Below are 19,214 nucleotides of genomic sequence, written 5' to 3' on the forward strand. Positions count from 1 at the left end.
GGTCATCAATTATATTATCTTTCTCTAATTTAAGAAGCAGATTTTCCTTGTTATTTGATTTTTTATTTGTGTATGTATTGACTATGTTCCAAATTTCTTTGACGCAATTTTTTGCCTTATGTATACGTGTCTGTATTGATTTTGCCCTTGCATTTCTTAATATCTTTTTGTATAGTGTAACATATGTTTTCCGGTACTCCAACAGGGTATGATCATTATGGGTTTTATCAAGTAAACATAACACCCTTTTCATCTTACTAGAAACACGTATACCTTTTGTTACCCATTTGAGTTTGTTGCACTTCCTTAATAGGATTTTCCTTCTGACTCTCTTAAAGCTAAGTTTAAAAATATCTATAAAAGTCTTCAAAAAGCTATTAATCCCAGTTTTTTCCCAATCAACATTTTGTATTTTCTGCCTAAATGTGGCACAATTTTTATCATTGAAGATTCGTGTATAAACATAGATTACTTGTTGTTTACCAATTTTCGCAGTATCATTATGCGTACTTTCCACCTCAACCTTGCTAATGATCGCACCATGCCCGTCAGATAAGCCATTTTGGTCTACAATGACATTTTTTACATCCCCTTCAGGGATGTTAGTAATAATGTTATCAATACACGAATATGATCCGTTCCGTTCAAAAGTTTTAATATTAACAAAATGTCTAAAGTTATAACTATGTATTAAATTCAAGAAATTATATTTATTATTATGAGTTTTCAAAATGTCAACATTAAAATCACCACAAATTATACAATATTTTTTGAAAAAGTGCTGTAACAAAGATTCTAGTTTGTCAAAAAACACGTCAATATCCTTGTTATTTTGGTAAATACAAAATATGTTCAGATTTGTATTCAAATCTTTTACACCACAAACTTCAAAATACTCCAATTTGCTCAACGTTTTGCAAAACACTAGAGGTTCTACTTTTCTATCTTTGCTAACAAGTATTAATGAACCTCCTGTGATTTTATTTGTCCTAGTATAGTATGAAGCTAAGTCATATTGTTCAAAGTTTAACACGTTAATTGCTTGTTCATTTAGAAAGTGCTCACACAAACAAACATAATCAAGTTTCCATTCTGAGCTGTCTAAATATAATTCTAGTTGGTCTTTCTTTGTATTAAGACCACAAACATTTTGGTAGAAGATATTTAAAGTTACATTTGGCAATATAATTAGTGGCTCAGGTATAAGCAAATCATTAACAGTATTTATTTTAGAATAGTTATTATTATTTGGGGTAGGAGCGTCAGAAGCATGCAAATGACTGATGTTTGTATCAAAGAAAAAACTGAATCTCAGTAATAGGTTTCACCAGGTGCACCATTTTCATTACGTCATTAAAAACAGTAGACAAACCATGTCCATTTAGTAATCCCGTGTCTGTGTAAAACATAGAAAAATTGTTCTCTAAGTTTTTATTTGAGTCGACTACATAAGCATATTCATGATTCATCGCATCCTCGTAGAGCATGTTATTAAACACTTCAACCCGGCAGTTATACAAATTAAAGAACTCTCCATACTTATATGTAGGTGCACAAATAATAATATTTGTGTATTTGATTACTGAAAGAGTTCTTCTAAAACACGAAACCAGTTCTGGATAATCTCTAGTGGTAAGGAAATCATTTTCACCCAGTAACACGATACAAAAATCTTCTAATGTAAAGTTGCTCAATTTACTTTCCAATCCCGTTAACAATCGGTTAGTTTCGCAATCAGCAAACTTGTAATGACAGAGCTCATATCTTCCCTGAGAAATGTTCAAAGCTGTAGCCAAAACTTTGTTCGACTTGTTTGAACTTACTATGCACATTTTACTACGTCTAGAGGTAGTTCTAATTGTTGTGGGCATTAACGGTGACTGTATTTTAGTAGGTATACCGTCATGCTTGGCTAGAGTCTCCGTAGATCTATCAGTAAGTGGACCTGGATTCGATTGAATTCTACCAGGGAATACGTCTTCATGTTTATCTGCCACAACATTCCCCAAAGTGCACAGTTGATGTTGCTGTTGTGGGAAGTCATCAGCTTCGGGACTCAACGTAGGCATAGTTTTGTTAATCTTATTTTTATTTTTCTTCTTTTTTCCATCAGATTTTAAACAAAATTGCGTCAAACAGTCACTTTTCCTCTTGTAATGATTTAATTCATCAACTAAATTGTACTTTTCCGATAGTAAATTCTCTATTTCGTTCTCCGCAGACTCAAGTTGTAATTCCAGAGTAGAGACCCTTTCTCTTAGTTTTTCTATTTCGATAGATTTAGACAAATTATTTAACTCGGGGCAGCTTCTTCCGTGGTTTAAGGATGTTTTTTCTACATCATCGTCATCGTTGTCAGTATCTAGAGTTGACGATAATGAACTAAAGGAATTTGTGGTCGATACGTTTACTATGACATTTTCCTTCCGTCTTTGTGTGATATTTTCAAACATGACAGAAGTTAAATTTGACTGTTCCTCAGGAAATTGATTAATGTTATCTGATGTGCTCTCAATTACTAGTTCAGTTTCGGTTACTGTTAAAGGGGGACACATGTTCTGACTACTGGGTGTTATTTCACAGGAGTTTATGGATGAAGAAAGCTTATTTTCCAAGGTTTTCATGGGTGTCGCAGGTTTCTTCTTTGACACAATAATTTCAGGTTTTGTACTACGTTTACTAGCCGATTTGGTATTTATCGGAGTACTAGTTTTCCTGTTAATACATATCTTGCACCTCCAATTAATTTTCTTCTCAAATTGTAAAAGATTATAACGCTGTTTCGATATACTTGAGCAGTTATCGAAGCAAAAATGTTTTTTACAGACACTGCATTCAATGTAGTCGTTTCTTTTGCATTTCATTTTGCAAATATTGCAAGTTAGAATTTTAGTCGCCATCCTGATGTTATTAACAGTGCTTGCTTTTAAAGGAGTAGTATATGGCAAGTTTATATATTTGTAGTACTTAGTACTAGATAGCGTTGTATCAAACACAGTCGCCAGTGGCGCCCTCTCTTGATGAGAAGCGTAGGCTAGATGGCGCTAGTTAAATTTTCGATTTTTATCGGTCTTTCATATAAATGGCAATACTGCTTGTCCTTACGTCAAACTGACAATAATGTCAGTTGAGTTGTCAAATTATTAGCCACACCTCTTAACACACACAGAATCCAATCAGCTGTTGTTTTAAATGAATTTTGTATTTATTGGTGGTTTTAAAAGCTGTTATAATTCAAATTATGTAGTTCAACAGTTAAATTTGTCCATACCCAGTCCTTTTGTGATGTGTAATCTTCGATTTATTGATGGTCAATGATATCACCACACTTCGTTAATGTACTGCTATAATCTGGATGTATTTATGATTCCAAAATGTAAGTATTTACTAGATTTTTTAATTTTAAAACGACAAGCAAATTTTTGTGCGACTGTTTCGGAGGATAGCTCCTCCCTCCGTGAATGTATGGTGGTAAGTACTTGGGGTATGGTGGTAAGTACTTGGGGTATGGTGGTAAGTACTTGGGGTATGGTCGTAAGTACTTGGGGTATGGTAGTAAATACTTGGGGTATGGTGGTAAGTACTTGGGGTATGGTCGTAAGTACTTGGGGTATGGTAGTAAGTACTTGGGGTATGGTGGTAAGTACTTGGGGTATGGTGGTAAGTACTTGGGGTATGGTCGTAAGTACTTGGGGTATGGTAGTAAATACTTGGGGTATGGTGGTAAGTACTTGGGGTATGGTCGTAAGTACTTGGGGTATGGTGGTAAGTACTTGGGGTATGGTGGTAAGTACTTGGGGTATGGTGGTAAGTACTTGGGGTATGGTGGTAAGTACTTGGGGTATGGTGGTAAGTACTTGGGGTATGAAAGTAAGTACTTGGGGTATGGTGGTAAGTACTTGGGGTATGGTGGTAAGTACTTGGGGTATGGTGGTAAGTACTTGGGGTATGGTGGTAAGTACTTGGGGTATGGTGGTAAGTACTTGGGGTATGGTAGTAAGTACTTGGGGTATGGTAGTAAGTACTTGAGGTATGGTGGTAAGTACTTGGGGTATGGTGGTAAGTACTTGGGGTATGGTGGTAAGTACTTGGGGTATGGTGGTAAGTACTTGGGGTATGGTGGTAAGTACTTGGGGTATGGTGGTAAGTACTTGGGGTATGGTGGTAAGTACTTGGGGTATGGTGGTAAGTACTTGGGGTATGGTGGTAAGTACTTGGGGTATGAAAGTAAGTACTTGGGGTATGGTAGTAAGTACTTGGGGTATGGTCGTAAGTACTTGGGGTATGGTAGTAAGTACTTGGGGTATGGTGGTAAGTACTTGGGGTATGGTGGTAAGTACTTGGGGTATGGTGGTAAGTACTTGGGGTATGGTGGTAAGTACTTGGGGTATGGTAGTAAGTACTTGGGGTATGGTAGTAAGTACTTGGGGTATGGTAGTAAGTACTTGGGGTATGGTGGTAAGTACTTGGGGTATGGTGGTAAGTACTTGGGGTATGGTCGTAAGTACTTGGGGTATGGTAGTAAGTACTTGGGGTATGGTGGTAAGTACTTGGGTTATGGTGGTAAGTACTTGGGGTATGGTGGTAAGTACTTGGGGCATGGTAGTAAGTACTTGGGGTATGGTGGTAAGTACTTGGGGTATGGTAGTAAGTACTTGGGGTATGGTAGTAAGTACTTGGGGTATGGTGGTAAGTACTTGGGGTATGGTAGTAAGTACTTGGGGTATGGTAGTAAGTACTTGGGGTATGGTGGTAAGTACTTGGGGTATGAAAGTAAGTACTTGGGGTATGGTGGTAAGTACTTGGGGTATGGTAGTAAGTACTTGCGGTATGGTGGTAAGTACTTGGGGTATGAAAGTAAGTACTTGGGGTATGGTAGTAAGTACTTGGGGTATGGTGGTAAGTACTTGGGGTATGGTAGTAAGTACTTGGGGTATGGTAGTAAGTACTTGGGGTATGGTGGTAAGTACTTGGGGTATGGTGGTAAGTACTTGGGGTATGGTGGTAAGTACTTGGGGTATGGTAGTAAGTACTTGGGGTATGGTGGTAAGTACTTGGGGTATGGTGGTAAGTACTTGGGGTATGGTGGTAAGTACTTGGGGTATGGTAGTAAGTACTTGGGGTATGGTGGTGAGTACTTGGGGTATGGTGGTAAGTACTTGGGGTATGGTGGTAAGTACTTGGGGTATGGTGGTAAGTACTTGGGGTATGGTGGTAAGTACTTGGGGTATGGTGGTAAGTACTTGGGGTATGGTGGTAAGTACTTGGGGTATGGTAGTAAGTACTTGGGGTATGGTGGTAAGTACTTGGGGTATGGTGGTAAGTACTTGGGGTATGGTGGTAAGTACTTGGGGTATGGTAGTAAGTACTTGGGGTATGGTGGTAAGTACTTGGGGTATGGTGGTAAGTACTTGGGGTATGGTCGTAAGTACTTGGGGTATGGTAGTAAGTACTTGGGGTATGGTGGTAAGTACTTGGGGTATGGTGGTAAGTACTTGGGGTATGGTGGTAAGTACTTGGGGTATGGTGGTAAGTACTTGGGGTATGGTGGTAAGTACTTGGGGTATGGTAGTAAGTACTTGGGGTATGGTAGTAAGTACTTGGGGTATGAAAGTAAGTACTTGGGGTATGGTAGTAAGTACTTGGGGTATGGTGGTAAGTACTTGGGGTATGGTAGTAAGTACTTGGGGTATGGTGGTAAGTACTTGGGGTATGGTGGTAAGTACTTGGGGTATGGTCGTAAGTACTTGGGGTATGGTGGTAAGTACTTGGGGTATGGTGGTAAGTACTTGGGGTATGGTCGTAAGTACTTGGGGTATGGTCGTAAGTACTTGGGGTATGGTGGTAAGTACTTGGGGTATGGTGGTAAGTACTTGGGGTATGGTGGTAAGTACTTGGGGTATGGTCGTAAGTACTTGGGGTATGGTAGTAAATACTTGGGGTATGGTCGTAAGTACTTGGGGTATGGTGGTAAGTACTTGGGGTATGGTAGTAAGTACTTGGGGTATGGTGGTAAGTACTTGGGGTATGGTCGTAAGTACTTGGGGTATGGTCGTAAGTACTTGGGGTATGGTGGTAAGTACTTGGGGTATGGTGGTAAGTACTTGGGGTATGGTGGTAAGTACTTGGGGTATGGTGGTAAGTACTTGGGGTATGAAAGTAAGTACTTGGGGTATGGTAGTAAGTACTTGGGGTATGGTCGTAAGTACTTGGGGTATGGTAGTAAGTACTTGGGGTATGGTGGTAAGTACTTGGGGTATGGTGGTAAGTACTTGGGGTATGGTGGTAAGTACTTGGGGTATGGTGGTAAGTACTTGGGGTATGGTAGTAAGTACTTGGGGTATGGTAGTAAGTACTTGGGGTATGGTAGTAAGTACTTGGGGTATGGTGGTAAGTACTTGGGGTATGGTGGTAAGTACTTGGGGTATGGTCGTAAGTACTTGGGGTATGGTAGTAAGTACTTGGGGTATGGTGGTAAGTACTTGGGTTATGGTGGTAAGTACTTGGGGTATGGTGGTAAGTACTTGGGGTATGGTAGTAAGTACTTGGGGTATGGTGGTAAGTACTTGGGGTATGGTGGTAAGTACTTGGGGTATGGTAGTAAGTACTTGGGGTATGGTAGTAAGTACTTGCGGTATGGTGGTAAGTACTTGGGGTATGAAAGTAAGTACTTGGGGTATGAAAGTTAGTACTTGGGGTATGGTAGTAAGTACTTGGGGTATGGTGGTAAGTACTTGGGGTATGGTCGTAAGTACTTGGGGTATGGTAGTAAGTACTTGGGGTATGGTGGTAAGTACTTGGGGTATGGTGGTAAGTACTTGGGGTATGGTGGTAAGTACTTGGGGTATGGTAGTAAGTACTTGGGGTATGGTGGTAAGTACTTGGGGTATGGTGGTAAGTACTTGGGGTATGGTGGTAAGTACTTGGGGTATGGTCGTAAGTACTTGGGGTATGGTCGTAAGTACTTGGGGTATGGTAGTAAGTACTTGGGGTATGGTGGTAAGTACTTGGGGTATGGTAGTAAGTACTTGGGGTATGGTGGTAAGTACTTGGGGTATGGTGGTAAGTACTTGGGGTATGGTGGTAAGTACTTGGGGTATGGTAGTAAGTACTTGGGGTATGGTGGTAAGTACTTGGGGTATGGTGGTAAGTACTTGGGGTATGGTCGTAAGTACTTGGGGTATGGTAGTAAGTACTTGGGGTATGGTGGTAAGTACTTGGGGTATGGTGGTAAGTACTTGGGGTATGGTGGTAAGTACTTGGGGTATGGTAGTAAGTACTTGGGGTATGGTGGTAAGTACTTGGGGTATGGTAGTAAGTACTTGGGGTATGGTGGTAAGTACTTGGGGTATGGTGGTAAGTACTTGGGGTATGGTAGTAAGTACTTGCGGTATGGTGGTAAGTACTTGGGGTATGAAAGTAAGTACTTGGGGTATGGTAGTAAGTACTTGGGGTATGGTGGTAAGTACTTGGGGTATGGTGGTAAGTACTTGGGGTATGGTCGTAAGTACTTGGGGTATGGTGGTAAGTACTTGGGGTATGGTGGTAAGTACTTGGGGTATGGTGGTAAGTACTTGGGGTATGGTGGTAAGTACTTGGGGTATGGTGGTAAGTACTTGGGGTATGGTGGTAAGTACTTGGGGTATGGTAGTAAGTACTTGGGGTATGAAAGTAAGTACTTGGGGTATGGTGGTAAGTACTTGGGGTATGGTGGTAAGTACTTGGGGTATGGTGGTAAGTACTTGGGGTATGGTGGTAAGTACTTGGGGTATGGTGGTAAGTACTTGGGGTATGGTGGTAAGTACTTGGGGTATGGTAGTAAGTACTTGGGGTATGGTAGTAAGTACTTGAGGTATGGTGGTAAGTACTTGGGGTATGGTGGTAAGTACTTGGGGTATGGTGGTAAGTACTTGGGGTATGGTGATAAGTACTTGGGGTATGGTGGTAAGTACTTGGGGTATGGTGGTAAGTACTTGGGGTATGGTGGTAAGTACTTGGGGTATGGTGGTAAGTACTTGGGGTATGGTGGTAAGTACTTGGGGTATGGTGGTAAGTACTTGGGGTATGGTGGTAAGTACTTGGGGTATGAAAGTAAGTACTTGGGGTATGGTAGTAAGTACTTGGGGTATGGTCGTAAGTACTTGGGGTATGGTAGTAAGTACTTGGGGTATGGTGGTAAGTACTTGGGGTATGGTGGTAAGTACTTGGGGTATGGTGGTAAGTACTTGGGGTATGGTGGTAAGTACTTGGGGTATGGTGGTAAGTACTTGGGGTATGGTAGTAAGTACTTGGGGTATGGTAGTAAGTACTTGGGGTATGGTGGTAAGTACTTGGGGTATGGTGGTAAGTACTTGGGGTATGGTCGTAAGTACTTGGGGTGTGGTAGTAAGTACTTGGGGTATGGTGGTAAGTACTTGGGTTATGGTGGTAAGTACTTGGGGTATGGTGGTAAGTACTTGGGGTATGGTAGTAAGTACTTGGGGTATGGTAGTAAGTACTTGGGGTATGGTGGTAAGTACTTGGGGTATGGTAGTAAGTACTTGGGGTATGAAAGTAAGTACTTGGGGTATGGTAGTAAGTACTTGCGGTATGGTGGTAAGTACTTGGGGTATGAAAGTAAGTACTTGGGGTATGAAAGTAAGTACTTGGGTATGGTGGTAAGTACTTGGGGTATGGTAGTAAGTAAGTACTTGAGGTATGGTAGTAAGTACTTGGGGTATGGTGGTAAGTACTTGGGGTATGGTGGTAAGTACTTGGGGTATGGTGGTAAGTACTTGGGGTATGGTAGTAAGTACTTGGGGTATGGTGGTAAGTTGTCGCATTCTATCACGCGAATCAAATAGGTTGTACTTACTAGGGTAAATAAAACGGTATATAGAAATAAAACCAAGTTTATTGACATTAAATCCCTAGCAAGTACATAGATCGGATCTCTGGGTCGCAGGTAATTTGATACTGGCTGAGCACCCTTGGTGCAGTAGGAAAACTACCACTTCCCTGTAACTCTTCCCACGACGACACGGGGTACACCGGCGCGCGCAGCAGGGCAGCAGAAACGGTGGGGTAAGTACAGGACCGAAAGTGGATCCAGCGGGTTGTAGAACCCGAAAGGTGAAGCGGTAGAGGTAAGTACAGGACCGGTAGTGGGTCCTGCGGTTGTAGAACTCGAAGGGTGAACCCTGGAACCCGGAATTAGTCATTTCAAGAATTGTCCGAATTCCCCGTCTGACTGCCACATGCCGATTCCTTAGCTTGATTGAAGATGGGAAGTGGATAGCAAGCAAGCTTAGCAATCTAAGATGTGGCTGTCAGCAAATTACACACAATAAAAGTGAATTTAGCAAAATAAATTTAGAAAAAGAACAAAGAACAAGATAAATTTATGGTAGGTAGTTGTTTTTAAAAAACTATCTAACAAAATAGTAAAATTGAATATTTTAAGCTGAATAATTTTAATAGTAACGATATTAAACGTATTTTGTACATTATTATTGTTCCATTTAAGAATTATTTAAACAAGGAAAGTACTTAGGTACAAAGATAACTTTACGTTGGTTAAGTAGAATTAATTTAGAAAAATTGACAATTTAAATGTTGTTTTGAACATAAAAGATTGCTAATTATGATATAAAATAAGCACTAAAGCGTGAAAATACATTTACCCGATGATTATGAAAAATGACAGTCATGCAATGAACAAAGAAAGCATGTACTAGTCTACGTTGATATTTAAACTAATAAAAATAGTAATTGCTACACTTACCCAATTAATGGGGATAACACAACACTATAAATTATTATATCGTAGACAAAATTAGTAAAAAAAAGTATTTAAAAAATATACGAGTAATCGAGGTGTTCTCGCTACAAAGGCAGAAGGATTGTGTCGAACATCCGATCGGAAGAGTAACGGCTCGGCTGTGGAATGTAGGTACGGCTACCTACGCAATGTGATAATTATTAAAGTCGTACAATATTAACGGAATTATTTTGTAAATAGATATGTTTTGTTAAATTAATTAGTATATGTTTATTTATGTAATAATATTTTAGTTTTAAGCAGTAGTTTTTAAGTGTTTTCAATGATAACTTTTTGATAGTTCCTAACAGAAAAACAAGAGCAATTACACTCAGTAGTAAAACGCGGCAGGCGTTACATACCCCCCTTTTTTGGGTAGGATTTTCGCTAAGAAAATCCGCTGACTAAAATGTAACCTAGTCTGTCCTTCTTACTATTGACCATTCTAAAAATTACGTGGTCACATTCATTTCAACCCTTCCATTCACCCCCCTACTTTCTTTCATCCCTTTCACACACAAACAGTTATCTTATTTAGTTTTAAGTGACTGCGTCCTTTCCAAAAAGAGTACTAGACTTTTAACCGCAGCTTAGTACTCACACGTAATCAATAGGAGATTTAAGGTAACCGTTTTTTTTTCTTTTTATAGTATAATTTTCTTATCTTCGGGGTAGGGCCGAAGATAAAATAATTAGAATGTCCTAGGGGTAGGGCCTGGAGATTCAATATTTTTTTTTTGTAAAAAAAAAATTAGAAATACTATATATAAGTAAATATATTTAAGACGGTAGGTAGTTTTAGTAAGTAAGACATTGTTTTAGGCTAGTTTTGGATTTTTTTGTATAAGTTTTGGTAGTTTTAGTAAGTGTAGTTTTTGTTTTTTGTTTTTTTTTTATAAAGTAGTATTTAAGGTATTTTTAGAGAATATTAGAAGATATTAGAAGACGCATGCCATGCTCAAGATTTAAGTTTTTGGCAGGCCTAAGGCGTTAGATGGTATTACACATCAATCTCTTGACTGACTCTTACAGTCTGCTCGAGAATTAGTAAGCAGCTGGGGGATTCTATGTTTTTCTCTCACTTCCATCCCAGCAAAGAAGTTTTGTAAATATAGAAAGTTTTATTTTAGTTAGGTAATTTTTTGTTTATTAAGTTTAGATATAATTATTTAGAATAGTTTGTAAGTTTAATATCCTTGACATGCCATGTACCTCTTCATAAAGGAGTTCATCTTTCTGAAGTGATAAATATTTAATTGGACGAGACATCTCTATTACTTTATGTTTAAATTGTAATTAGTTTAGTTGAATAGTTATTTTTTTGAGTAAGTGTTGCAAGTACCTGAAGTCTTAATAACTAAAACACAACAAACGGCAGAAGGAAAATAACAAGAAAACAAATGCTACTATCAAAAGTACACAACAATTAAAACACAGGGGTAGACAGAGGTTGGCAGTGCAAAATCAAAGTTTTCCTTCTGTGCGATGTGGTAGGTTCGATTTTGAGTTTTTAATTGTATGCAATCACCTTGAAAGAGAAATAGTAAGGTATTCCCACAAAGCAACCACAGCACACAAAAGTTGCAGTTACAATTCACTTAGAGCTAGACAAAATAATCAGACCAACACCAAAGATGACCAAAAATGCCAAAACCAGCAAAAAGGATACTCAGCTCAGTATTTCCTTAGTTGGGCGCCATTGTCGCGTTCTTATCACGCGAATCAAATAGGTTGTACTTACTAGGGTAAATAAAACGGTATATAGAAATAAAACCAAGTTTATTGACATTAAATCCCTAGCAAGTACATAGATCGGATCTCTGGGTCGCAGGTAATTTGATACTGGCTGAGCACCCTTGGTGCAGTAGGAAAACTACCACTTCCCTGTAACTCTTCCCACGACGACACGGGGTACACCGGCGCGCGCAGCAGGGCAGCAGAAACGGTGGGGTAAGTACAGGACCGAAAGTGGATCCAGCGGGTTGTAGAACCCGAAAGGTGAAGCGGTAGAGGTAAGTACAGGACCGGTAGTGGGTCCTGCGGTTGTAGAACTCGAAGGGTGAACCCTGGAACCCGGAATTAGTCATTTCAAGAATTGTCCGAATTCCCCGTCTGACTGCCACATGCCGATTCCTTAGCTTGATTGAAGATGGGAAGTGGATAGCAAGCAAGCTTAGCAATCTAAGATGTGGCTGTCAGCAAATTACACACAATAAAAGTGAATTTAGCAAAATAAATTTAGAAAAAGAACAAAGAACAAGATAAATTTATGGTAGGTAGTTGTTTTTAAAAAACTATCTAACAAAATAGTAAAATTGAATATTTTAAGCTGAATAATTTTAATAGTAACGATATTAAACGTATTTTGTACATTATTATTGTTCCATTTAAGAATTATTTAAACAAGGAAAGTACTTAGGTACAAAGATAACTTTACGTTGGTTAAGTAGAATTAATTTAGAAAAATTGACAATTTAAATGTTGTTTTGAACATAAAAGATTGCTAATTATGATATAAAATAAGCACTAAAGCGTGAAAATACATTTACCCGATGATTATGAAAAATGACAGTCATGCAATGAACAAAGAAAGCATGTACTAGTCTACGTTGATATTTAAACTAATAAAAATAGTAATTGCTACACTTACCCAATTAATGGGGATAACACAACACTATAAATTATTATATCGTAGACAAAATTAGTAAAAAAAAGTATTTAAAAAATATACGAGTAATCGAGGTGTTCTCGCTACAAAGGCAGAAGGATTGTGTCGAACATCCGATCGGAAGAGTAACGGCTCGGCTGTGGAATGTAGGTACGGCTACCTACGCAATGTGATAATTATTAAAGTCGTACAATATTAACGGAATTATTTTGTAAATAGATATGTTTTGTTAAATTAATTAGTATATGTTTATTTATGTAATAATATTTTAGTTTTAAGCAGTAGTTTTTAAGTGTTTTCAATGATAACTTTTTGATAGTTCCTAACAGAAAAACAAGAGCAATTACACTCAGTAGTAAAACGCGGCAGGCGTTACAAAGTACTTGGGGTATGGTAGTAAGTACTTGCGGTATGGTGGTAAGTACTTGGGGTATGAAAGTAAGTACTTGGGGTATGGTGGTAAGTACTTGGGGTATGGTAGTAAGTACTTGCGGTATGGTGGTAAGTACTTGGGGTATGAAAGTAAGTACTTGGGGTATGGTAGTAAGTACTTGGGGTATGGTGGTAAGTACTTGGGGTATGGTGGTAAGTACTTGGGGTATGGTAGTAAGTACTTGGGGTATGGTGGTAAGTACTTGGGGTATGGTGGTAAGTACTTGGGGTATGGTAGTAAGTACTTGGGGTATGGTGGTAAGTACTTGGGGTATGGTGGTAAGTACTTGGGGTATGGTAGTAAGTACTTGGGGTATGGTGGTAAGTACTTGGGGTATGGTGGTAAGTACTTGGGGTATGGTAGTAAGTACTTGGGGTATGGTAGTAAGTACTTGCGGTATGGTGGTAAGTACTTGGGGTATGAAAGTAAGTACTTGGGGTATGAAAGTAAGTACTTGGGGTATGGTAGTAAGTACTTGGGGTATGGTGGTAAGTACTTGGGGTATGGTCGTAAGTACTTGGGGTATGGTAGTAAGTACTTGGGGTATGGTGGTAAGTACTTGGGGTATGGTGGTAAGTACTTGGGGTATGGTGGTAAGTACTTGGGGTATGGTAGTAAGTACTTGGGGTATGGTGGTAAGTACTTGGGGTATGGTCGTAAGTACTTGGGGTATGGTGGTAAGTACTTGGGGTATGGTAGTAAGTACTTGGGGTATGGTGGTAAGTACTTGGGGTATGGTCGTAAGTACTTGGGGTATGGTGGTAAGTACTTGGGGTATGGTGGTAAGTACTTGGGGTATGGTGGTAAGTACTTGGGGTATGGTCGTAAGTACTTGGGGTATGGTAGTAAGTACTTGGGGTATGGTGGTAAGTACTTGGGGTATGGTGGTAAGTACTTGGGGTATGGTAGTAAGTACTTGGGGTATGGTGGTAAGTACTTGGGGTATGGTGGTAAGTACTTGGGGTATGGTAGTAAGTACTTGGGGTATGGTGGTAATAGGTGTCGTGAAAGAAAAATTGGTTCACGTGCGATAGTTTTGCCAGGCCGTAGGGTGTTTCTCGGACGCGGAGCAGTTTTTGGTGACCAGAAAGTATTTCCGTACTCTACATGACGTTTTGAGCAAGCGCTCCATACATTATTTTTACCCAAAGGGGCTTCTTCTAAAAAAAACAAAATTTTTTGTGGCGGCCATCTTGTTTTTCCGCCATTTTGTTTTTTTTACAGGCGATTGGATTTGATCAAGATTTAAATACGTTTTGTGAAAGAAAAATTGCTTCAGGTTCTATAGTTTAGCTTTATAGTTTCACCGTGTTTATATTTATGGTTTAGTTTTAATTTTAAATAGTTTAATTTGATTTGTATTAGATTTTTACTATTTTAATTGTTTGTGGTATCTATTTTAATGTATGGATTTTTAGATCTGAAATAAACGATATTATTATTATTATTAGCCAGGCCATAGGGTGTCTCCCTAAAGCTGACCAGTTTCCGAAGGTCTGGAAGTTTTCGGGGAGCCTGGAGACCGATCCGATCAATTTGACTTTACAAATGCACTAGTCACCCCTACGATTTTTGAAAATTCCCCTCGATTTATTTGGTCTGCCATCATCAGACCCTGACTTCCTTGACATGGGACCACCTTGGGAATATCTCCTTTCGATCAAAAAAAGAATTATCAAAATCGGTTCATACACGACGAAGTTATCCCTGAACAAACATAAAACAAATATACATACGGTCGAATTGAGAACCTCCTCCTTTTTTGAAGTCGGTAAAAACAAAAGCTGTTGTCAATTCATTGAGTATGAGTATGACGGCGCCTCATAGAGCGCCATCTGTACGGATTAGAGTGAACTACGCTGACGTTCGCTCTAGCGGAACGTCGTTTGCATATGGCGGCGGGGCGGTCGTCTTGTCAGTGTGACAGTTCGAGGGACAGCCGCCTGCGCACCGTACCCGCGACGGATCGCTTTAAATCCGAGGAATCCTTAACCATTTCTGTTGATTAATAGTGATTTATGTGCCTTAATAGTGTGATACAATAATTTAGAAGTTCATTTTGTTTCAAAGTACTTTAAATTAAATAACGTGTGATTAAGTAACTATTAAATTGTTTTAACTACCCACGTCCAGTGCTACATTAGAAAAATGACTGAGTCCGATGAAGGCCCTACTGCGCCTTTAAGTACAATTATTTGTTATACAATAAACGGCCGCGTGTGGACCCGAAGCGCTCACTCGGTTTTATTTTATTAAATGCACTGCTATTGTATCTGTTGTTTCTATTACACTCCACACGACTGAAGATTATACCCCTACCCGCCCTGTCTCGGTTACGAACCGTGAAGAAAGCGATATTTAACGTAAATAGTAACGTATATCTGGAGTATGTCTACCCCGTAAGGATACTGTCATCACAGCCTTTCACAAAATCAATCAAAAACACCGTGTTTTAATTTCTTAAGACCGCAGAAACGGATGATGCGATAAGTAAACATTTTACCCTCCCTGAGCCGGAGGTCTCGCAGAAGAACACAAAAAGCAACAAAGCTGCCGGACCGGATGAAATACCCCGAATTTCTACAACATTTTGGAAAAATAAGTAAATAAGTAAATGATTGAATGAGTGAATGAGTAAATAAATAAGAAAAGAAGAAATCCAAAAATTGTCAAAATTGTGAGTGGTTTTTTCTATGCAGATATGTGACCGTGGCTTCCTAATAAATCGCAACAGGGAGGGTGGGGGGGCGATTTTTTTGCGTTCCCGGCGTCCTAGACCCGCGAGAGAGGCCTTAAAATTTTCGTAAAGACGAGGGCTACCATATAACGCAATAAAATAGAAAGACTTCTATAACATTTTGTTGCAGTAGACTGATATTTCGAAATTTCTTTGCTAATAACACGAAAAATACATGAATACTCAAAAAAAAATATTTAAAACTATTAAATTGCAAAAAATATAACGGCCAGAACAAAAACCAAACCCTAACCACACCCGAAACAAAGAAAATTGAAACGTAATTAAACCCTAACCTAAAACCATGTAAACCAAAATAACCCAAATATACCAAAACTAAACCCAAACCTAAGAAAACCCAAAACTAACAAAATCCAAACCTAAAATAATTCAAACCTAAAAGAACCCAAACCTTACCCAAACCTAACAAAACCCAAACCTAACAAAACACATATCTATTAGCACCAAAACCTAACAAAACCCAAACCTAACAAAACACATACCTAACAAAACACAAACCTAACCCAAAACTAAACAAACCCAAACCTAACAAAATTAAAACCTAAAAAAATTCAAACCAAACCCAAACCTAACCCAAACCCAAACCCAACCCAAACCCAAACCTAAAACAAACCCAAACGTAATAAAACCCAAACCTAACCCAAACCCAAACTTAACAAAAACCAAACCTAACAAAACACATACCTATTAAAACCCAAACCTAACCCAAACCTAACAAAACCCAAACCTAACAAAACACATACCTAACAAAACAAAAACCTAACACAAACGTAAACAAACCCAAACCTAAGAAAATTAAAACAAAACCCAAGCCTAACGCAAACCCAAACCGAACCCAAACCTAACCCAAACCTAACCCAAACTTAACCCAAAACCAAACCTAACAAAACCCAAACCTAACAAAACCCAAACCTAAAAAAATTCAAACCAAACCCAAACCCAAACCAAACCCAAACCTAACCCAAACCCAAACTTAACAAAACCTAACCCAAACCCAAACCTAACCCAAACCCAAACCTAACGAAACCCAAACCTAACAAAACCCAAACCTAACAAAACCCAAACCTAAGAGACCCAAACCTAACAAAACCCAAACTGAACAAAACCCAACCCAAAAAAACCCAAACCTAACAAAATTTAAACCAAACCCAAGCCTAACCCAAACCCAACCCTAACCTAACCCAAACCCAAACCTAACAAAACTCAAACCTAACAAAACCCAAACCTAATCAAACCGAAGCATAACAAAATTCAAACCAAACCCAAACTTAACCCAAACCCAAACCATACCTAAACCTAACACAAACACAAACCTAACAAAACCCAAGCCTAACCCAAACCTAACAAAATTCAAACAAAACACAAACCTAACACAAACCTAACCCAAACCTAACCCAAACCCAAACCTAAAAAAATTTAAACCAAACCCAAACCTAATCCAAACCCAAACCTAAACCAAACCCAAATCTAACCCAAACCCAAACTTAACAAAACCCAAACCTAACCCAAACCCAAACTTAACAAAAACCAAACCTAAAAAAACCCAAACCTAACAAAATCCAAACCTAAGAAAAACCAAACCTAACAAAACCCAAACCTAACAAAACTCAAACCTAACAAAACCCAAACCTAACAAAACCCTAACCTAAGAAACCCAAACCAAACAAAACCCTAACCTACCTTTGCACCTTTACTACCATCACTATGTATGACCACATTTACTGCAATAAAATTCATTTCATTTTATTTCATTTTATTTCATTTCGTTTCATTTCATTTCATTTCAAAACCAAACCTAACAAAACCAAAGCCTAACCCAAACCTAACAAAATTCAAACCAAACCCAAACCTAAAAAAACCTAACAAAACCCAAACCTAACAAAACGCATACCTAACAAAACACAAACCTAACCCAAACCTAAACAAATCCAAACCTAACAAAATTAAAAACAAACCCAAGCCTAACCCAACGCCAAACCAAACCCAAACCTAACAAAACCCATACCTAACAAAACACAAACCTAACCCAAACCTAAACAAACCCATACCTAACAAAATTCAAACCAAACCCAAGCAAGCAAGCAAGCAAGCAAGCAAGCAAGCAAGCAAGCAAGCAAGCAAGCAAGCAAGCAAGCAAGCAAGCAAGCAAGCAAGCAAGCAAGCAAGCAAGCAAGCAAGCAAGCAAGCAAGCAAGCAAGCAAGCAAGCAAGCAAGCAAGCAAGCAAGCAAGCAAGCAAGCAAGCAAGCAAGCAAGCAAGCAAGCAAGCAAGCAAGCAAGCAAGCAAGCAAGCAAGCAAGCAAGCAAGCAAGCAAGCAAGCAAGCAAGCAAGCAAGCAAGCAAGCAAGCAAGCAAGCAAGCAAGCAAGCAAGCAAGCAAGCAAGCAAGCAAGCAAGCAAGCAAGCAAGCAAGCAAGCAAGCAAGCAAGCAAGCAAGCAAGCAAGCAAGCAAGCAAGCAAGCAAGCAAGCAAGCAAGCAAGCAAGCAAGCAAGCAAGCAAGCAAGCAAGCAAGCAAGCAAGCAAGCAAGCAAGCAAGCAAGCAAGCAAGCAAGCAAGCAAGCAAGCAAGCAAGCAAGCAAGCAAGCAAGCAAGCAAGCAAGCAAGCAAGCAAGCAAGCAAGCAAGCAAGCAAGCAAGCAAGCAAGCAAGCAAGCAAGCAAGCAAGCAAGCAAGCAAGCAAGCAAGCAAGCAAGCAAGCAAGCAAGCAAGCAAGCAAGCAAGCAAGCAAGCAAGCAAGCAAGCAAGCAAGCAAGCAAGCAAGCAAGCAAGCAAGCAAGCAAGCAAGCAAGCAAGCAAGCAAGCAAGCAAGCAAGCAAGCAAGCAAGCAAGCAAGCAAGCAAGCAAGCAAGCAAGCAAGCAAGCAAGCAAGCAAGCAAGCAAGCAAGCAAGCAAGCAAGCAAGCAAGCAAGCAAGCAAGCAAGCAAGCAAGCAAGCAAGCAAGCAAGCAAGCAAGCAAGCAAGCAAGCAAGCAAGCAAGCAAGCAAGCAAGCAAGCAAGCAAGCAAGCAAGCAAGCAAGCAAGCAAGCAAGCAAGCAAGCAAGCAAGCAAGCAAGCAAGCAAGCAAGCAAGCAAGCAAGCAAGCAAGCAAGCAAGCAAGCAAGCAAGCAAGCAAGCAAGCAAGCAAGCAAGCAAGCAAGCAAGCAAGCAAGCAAGCAAGCAAGCAAGCAAGCAAGCAAGCAAGCAAGCAAGCAAGCAAGCAAGCAAGCAAGCAAGCAAGCAAGCAAGCAAGCAAGCAAGCAAGCAAGCAAGCAAGCAAGCAAGCAAGCAAGCAAGCAAGCAAGCAAGCAAGCAAGCAAGCAAGCAAGCAAGCAAGCAAGCAAGCAAGCAAGCAAGCAAGCAAGCAAGCAAGCAAGCAAGCAAGCAAGCAAGCAAGCAAGCAAGCAAGCAAGCAAGCAAGCAAGCAAGCAAGCAAGCAAGCAAGCAAGCAAGCAAGCAAGCAAGCAAGCAAGCAAGCAAGCAAGCAAGCAAGCAAGCAAGCAAGCAAGCAAGCAAGCAAGCAAGCAAGCAAGCAAGCAAGCAAGCAAGCAAGCAAGCAAGCAAGCAAGCAAGCAAGCAAGCA

The sequence above is a fragment of the Pectinophora gossypiella genome, chromosome 16 (assembly GCF_024362695.1).
Source record: "Pectinophora gossypiella chromosome 16, ilPecGoss1.1, whole genome shotgun sequence".
In the NCBI taxonomy this organism is placed as follows: Eukaryota; Metazoa; Arthropoda; class Insecta; order Lepidoptera; family Gelechiidae; genus Pectinophora; species Pectinophora gossypiella.